The sequence below is a fragment of the Macaca fascicularis genome, chromosome 9 (genome assembly GCF_037993035.2).
Source record: "Macaca fascicularis isolate 582-1 chromosome 9, T2T-MFA8v1.1".
NCBI classification, from domain to species: Eukaryota; Metazoa; Chordata; class Mammalia; order Primates; family Cercopithecidae; genus Macaca; species Macaca fascicularis.
The window spans coordinates 135,746,350-135,752,679 of NC_088383.1; the positions used below are offsets into that span (position 1 = coordinate 135,746,350).

General features: G+C 43.5%; 1 non-coding gene across 1 annotated transcript; it reads right to left on the reverse strand.

Moving 5' to 3' along the window:
- Nucleotides 1-4,849: 4,849 nt before the first annotated feature.
- Nucleotides 4,850-4,924, reverse strand: LOC123566994 (small nucleolar RNA SNORD60). Its single transcript, XR_006689705.1, has one exon. It is a non-coding gene; the product is annotated as a small nucleolar RNA SNORD60 (small nucleolar RNA).
- Between the last annotated feature and the right edge of the window lie 1,406 nt (nucleotides 4,925-6,330).

The following is a 6,330-nucleotide window of genomic DNA, read 5'->3' on the forward strand; positions in this document are numbered from 1 at the left end:
ATGTATGCCCAGCACTGTGCTAGTCACATATGAAAATTAGGTAATGGGAATAAAGGATATAGAACAATGTCTAGCACAGAGTAAATCATTGCTATTATTATTACGCTGAACAGACATAAAGGCTGACCCCAAGATATTGAGTGTCCTGAGTGACCAATATTGGTATTCATGACCTTTCCAATCTGACCCCCAGACCCTCTGCCTGCTGTGGACATTCAGACTTCTTTTCCATTATTTCCTGTAGTCTATCCTACTTTTTTTGCAACCACATCCTTATTTCTTGCTGGAAAACCACCTCCACCAAACTCTCATTCCTTGTTATTGGAAGAGACCTGGCCTCACCCCAGCTCCAAGGGAAGCACATGAGCTAGATCTCAGCCAATCAACAAAGATCACATTGTTTTGGGCACAGTAATTGATCGAAGGATGAACACATGACCAATCAGAAGCAACAAGATGTCACAAGATGTCTTTTAGCTATCCAGGGAAAAATATACTATTTTCTCCTGAGAGAATGCAGGGTCTGACTTGCACACGTATGTTTATAGCAGCACAATTAACAATTGCAAAGATGTAGTACCATTGACTAAGTGCCCATTGCCTGAGTGGATAAATAAAATGCAGTGCATATACACCATGGAATACTACTCAGCCATTACAAGGAATGAAATGATGTCTTTCTCAGCAACCTGGATTGGAGCCGGAAGCCATTATTCTAAGTGAAATAACACAGAAATGGAAAACCAAAAACCGTATGTTCTCACTCATAAGTGGGAGCTAAGCTGTGAGTAAGCAAAGGCATACAGAGTGGACTTAGATACTCAGAAGACAGAGAGTAGGAGGGGGACTAAGAATTTTAAAACTACACATTAGGTACAATGTACACTACTTGGATGACAAGCGCACTGAAATCTCAGAATTCACCACTCTATAATTCATCCTTGTAACAAAAAACACTTGTACCCTAAAAGCTATTGAATTAATATTTTTTTTTTAAAAAAAAAGCTAATTAAAATGTTTTACCCTCAAACTCACAACCATTGAAAAAAAAAAAAAAAAAGGCCAGGTGCAGTGGCTCATGCCTGTAATCCCAGCACTTTAGGAGGCCAAGGCAGGTGGATCACTTGAGGTCAGGAGTTCAAGACCAGCCTGGCCAACACGATGAAACCCCGTCTCTACTAAAAATACAAGAATTAGCCGGGTGTGGTGGTATATGCCTGTGATCCCAGCTACTCAGGAGGCTGAGGCAGGAGAATTGCTTGAACCCAGGGGGCAGACATTTCAGTGAACGGAGATGACGCCATGCACTCCACCCTGGGCAATGGAGCAAGACTCTGTCTCAGGGGAAAAAAAAGAGAGAGAGAGAGAGAGAGAGAGAGAGAGAGAGAGAAACAGAGAGAATGCAAGGTCTGAAGCTGTTGCAGCCCTTCTTTGACATGAGAGAAAAGATTGTCTGGGATGAAGCCCATAACTGAAGTCAAACAATAAGATGTGGAGACACAGGGTCTGGACATTTTCTGATGAATGTCCAGATGCATACCTAAAGCTATCCCTGGTTCTCACTCATGCGAAACAATAGATTCCTTCTACCTTCAGCTGGTGGGTTTTGGGGTTTGTTGTTTACAGACAAAAGTATTAAGTGGCACACAATTTGTTCTTGTTTTCCATAATTTTACTATTGAAGAACACTGAAATATCCCTCTCTAAGACACTGGGGATTTTAGCTAAAGTTAAAAGGTTAAAACACAGCCGCACACTCTGCCCCCTTCTTTGCCTTTATCAGCTCAGAAACAGAGCTCAGAGATAGTGGTGTCAGAGAGGATCCAGGAGCTGACTTCACTCTCCCCATAAATTTTCTTTCCCACATTGTCTTGCCTTTTAGAAGCCTGAAAATACTCTCTTCTTTATCTTGTCACCATGGAAGATTTGTGGCTCTTTGTTAAAATACTACTTAAGCAAGGGCCCTAAGCCACTGCCTTGAGAAAGAAATACTTTTGAAGTAAGGCCTCTCCCCCATGATGGGTAGAACATGCATTAACAAAACTTTTTCTTTTGTGCATCTGACTTTTGCTTTCAGGAAAGCATCTCAGCTAAGAACCTAAAAAGGGAAAGGAAAAAAATTATGTTTTCTCCCTACACTATCTTCTGCGTGTCTGCATCATTTTCCACTTTTCTACCTTTCTTCAGCTTCATCTTTCTATCTGGGATGGCCTTTTGCTCATCCCTGCATATCTAAAATTCTCTTCATTTTTCCAGAGTTTAGGTCAAATGATGCCTTTTCTGTAAGGAATTTAGTATTCAGGGAAGATGAGGCATCAGCTCAGCAACTGACTCCCAAATAGTTCAAGAGACCAGTGTTCTGTGTGTTGCGCTTGCACCTTTCTTATAACCGTGGAACTGTTTTGAATTTTTCATAAAGATTCAAAAAGTGTAAGCTCTTTGAGAGGCTTCTCATCAATAGAGAGAACTTCACAACCATATTATTAATATAATAACACTCTTCCTGTTGGGGTCGATTTGAAATAGCCCAAAATGTGTCCCTTCTCTTAGACAAGGTAGATGGGCCCCTTGTCAAATACGCAAAGTATTCAGGATTTATCTGCATTCCTCGCGCACAGTAGGTACTCAACAGATGTTTTTTGAATGAATGAGTGAACAGGGATGGGTTCTACACACAGGCATCAATGCATTCGTTGTGTTTGGAAATCCATAAATCATTTTTCTTTCTATTTTATTGATGTAAGAAAATATTATTAGTGTCCCAGGGTCTTCTCCCTCCATTCAAATAGGAGAGTAAGAAGGAGATTTTCTATCGACTGAAATAACTTTGCTTCCTCACTCTGTAACGGGATAATTGAAGATGCATGCAAAACTAATGGATTCTTGGTGAAAGAAAGGGATGCATGAAGAGAACCTGATATCATTGCACAATGACAAGAGCAGCATTTATTTATCAGAAAAATAAATTGGATTTGCTTGGCTCCTGGCACTGCCCCATTGTGATGCTAATTACACCTTTGCAGCAACTCATCTTGTTCTCCTGGGCCTCCTGCTGCTTTATCTTCTCTCATTTGTTGGTGCTTCTTGCATCAGACGACCCCTCTGCCTGACCCTATGTACAAGTGCAACGACATATATGGGCGTAAAACCCGCCAACACCATCATGGGTATCGCACCTCAGAAAACAGAAAATTCCCACTCTTTGAGTAACCAGCAGGAGATCATACTCAGCCTGGGTGCTGCAGGGCTGACCTCAAATTCTAATTCCACTTAGAAAGCCTTGACCCTGACTACTCTCTCAAAAAGGTGCTGTCCAAGTGCCTGGTGGGGAACTCTCACCCCGTGTCTCATGTTGCTGAAAGGGAATTACATCAGGAGTTCAAAAGAGCCCATTTCTGGTCCCATAACAGTGCTTGTGTGACTTTGATTAATTGTTCAACATCCCCAGGTTTCAGGCTGCTGATCTGGGAAGTGGATACAGCATTAACAGCCCTAAGTTCTTCACAGAGTCATAGTGAGGGTCAAATGTATGTGAAAATGCCATGAAAGAAAAGCAGCTTCCAACACCCAAAAATTCTATCAATAGGTAGATGCTAGAGCAGTAGTTATAGAGGCATGAGACATCACAGCAAAGAGAAGATAGAATGGATTAAGGAACTCTGGGCCAATCTCCAGATGAAATGGAATGATAGCCCTCTGCCGAGATGAGCCTGGCCCTCCGCCATACCTGTGGTTGATAGTATCACCAGGAAGGTGTTTATTGGACAAAGCTGTATAATATAAAGTCTAATTTTGGCATACATTAATTTAACCTGCATCTCCAACAGGTAACATCTGGGGCATCTGGTGATGTTTGGGACAGCAGAGAAATGGCATCTATGGAAACTGTGTGGTGTCTTCGTTTCTCTCCCCATCTAGGAAGACATGGCCCTTGGCATCTTTTCTCACCTGCTTTTACATTCTGCTCGGTCGTGGCTCTCCCTCTCCTGTGTATTTTCTCTTTCACTACTTCCCTCTCTTCAAATCACAGACACACTTAGATACCCCCCACACAAAAAGTCAAACCTCTGCAGTGCCACCTTTGCAAGCTGAAGGAGTCTCCCCCATCCCTTAGGTGCGTGTTCCACGGTCTAAACATTCCACCTGCTCAGTCTCTGGATAGCCTCGCACCAGAACTGCTTCCTCAAGGCCCTCACTGACCTCCTCACCTCCTCGCCAGGTGGTCTTTCCCCCTCGCTGTCCTTGACCCTGCCGACCAGCCACCCCATTCCTGGAGTTTCGCTTCCCATGAAGCACCCGGTGTTCCCCTCTCTGGGCGCTCCTCCCAGCTTTCTCAACTGGACTTCTTCTCTACTTTCCCCCATGGCCTCCAAAGTGGAGATCTGTCCCTTGGCCCAGCTCTTTCCCACTCTCCATGTCTACTTTCTTTGACCTTCTCAGCCCTCCCAGGCCCCAGCTAGCACTCTCTGAAGAGGACTCCAGAGCGTGAACTCTCCTGGCTCACTGCCAGCTGTGTGGCGTCTCCCATGTGTCCTAACCTGTGTGTGCCAGACACCCCTGCTCACCATCGGCCCACTGACATGCTTATGCCCCTCACACCGCCTTCTACCTCAAACTCTATATTTCTATCAAGTGGGCAAACATCCTTCCAGCCACCCAACCCTGGAGTCATCTGCAGTGCCCCTTGCATTCTCTGCCAACCCTGAGAACTATTTAATTCCTTTTGCTGCAAATCATGCTCAAGTCATTATTGCGGTTCTCTCAAACACTAACCTTCCAACTGCCTTGCCTCCCACCCCAAGTATTTCTCTTTTTTCTTATTTTTTCTTTTTTTTTTTTGTTCTCCCCCAAGCCTCAGTCTTGCAAGACTACAAGTGCAGCTTTCATACGAGGTGTCAGAAATTAAAGCAATTTATCACATCCTCCCAAGCGTCTATTTTTTCTAACACAACTGCCTGGTCCATCTTCCTAAATTACAACATACAGTTCCCAAATTCAAAAGCCACTGTCAGCCCCCACAGCCACTTCTCGCATTGCTTTCTGTAGAGTTCAGTCTCCTTCTCTTGGCATCTGAGCCCCTTGTAAGTCTTGTCCCAGCCATTTTTGCAGCTTTATGTCCTACTCCCCTTCACATGGACTGCATATTTCCTCATAAATGGAGTATCTGCCACTACCCAAGCACACCCAGGACTGCCCCACCTCTAGGCCTTTGCTCACACAGGTTCTTCCCAGAGTACCCTTCCTCACTTTCCATCTCTATTTGTCAAAATCATTTGAGGCCCAGCTGTAATCCACCTGTCAGGAAGCCTTCCCAGATTCCTGCTTTTCTGTCATGCTCATTAAAACCATGGGCATACATGCCTCATCTTTTCACTAAACTATAAATTCCTTTAGCAAGCAGGCCATTCCTCACTCACTGATGAATGAGTGCCACCCATCCCATGCTACCCGTGCAATAATTATTCGCTATGATAAATTGATTTGCTGAAATAAATTCTCCTGGAGTCAGTTCAAAATCTCCTCTGAAATTAACCTTGATCCATTTCTTCCAATGTTCTCAAATTTTTCTTAGACCTAAATTTCCTCTTTTGAGTTATCTAGGTAGACTTGCTAGGTGTCCGGTGACCACAACATCCATCTTGAAACTTCAGGAAAGAACAATCCAGTTCATATGAAATAACAGAATAATGTTAGATGAGGGGATGTTTGTGAGCTATAAAATGCCCAAAGGAGAAATGTTGCTTGAATATTTAATTAGCAGTGATGCAAGTGATATGGTTTGGCTGTATCCTCACCCAAATCTCATCTTAAATTGTAGTTTTCATAATCCCTACGTGTTGTGGGAGGTAATTTAATCATGGTGTAAGGGGCAGTTACCCTTATGCTGTTGTGCTAGTGAGTTCTTCCGAGATCTGATGGTTTTACAAGGGGCTTTTCCCCCTTTTGCTCTGCACTTCTCCTTGCTGCCACCATGTGAAGAAGGATGTGTTTGCTTCCCCTTCTGCCATGATTATAAGTTTCCTGAGGCCTCCCCAGCCTTGCAGAATTGTGAGTCAATTAAGTCTCTTTATAAATTACCCAGTCTCCGGTATGTCTTTATTAGCAGCATGAGAATGGACTAATACAGTAAGAAACTGAAGGAGTCACAAGGAGAGCCACTCCTCCTGACATTTCAGTTCCCTGAAAGCTTGGGGTCTCCTGTTTCTATGGCCAGGGAAAGAGACAATTTCATTTCCAGTGTAGAAATAGAAGATTTACTAAAGTAAAGTGAATTGGGCAAGTCGGCACATTGATAGGGTAGAGACAGCCAAACAAACTCTGAACAGGGCC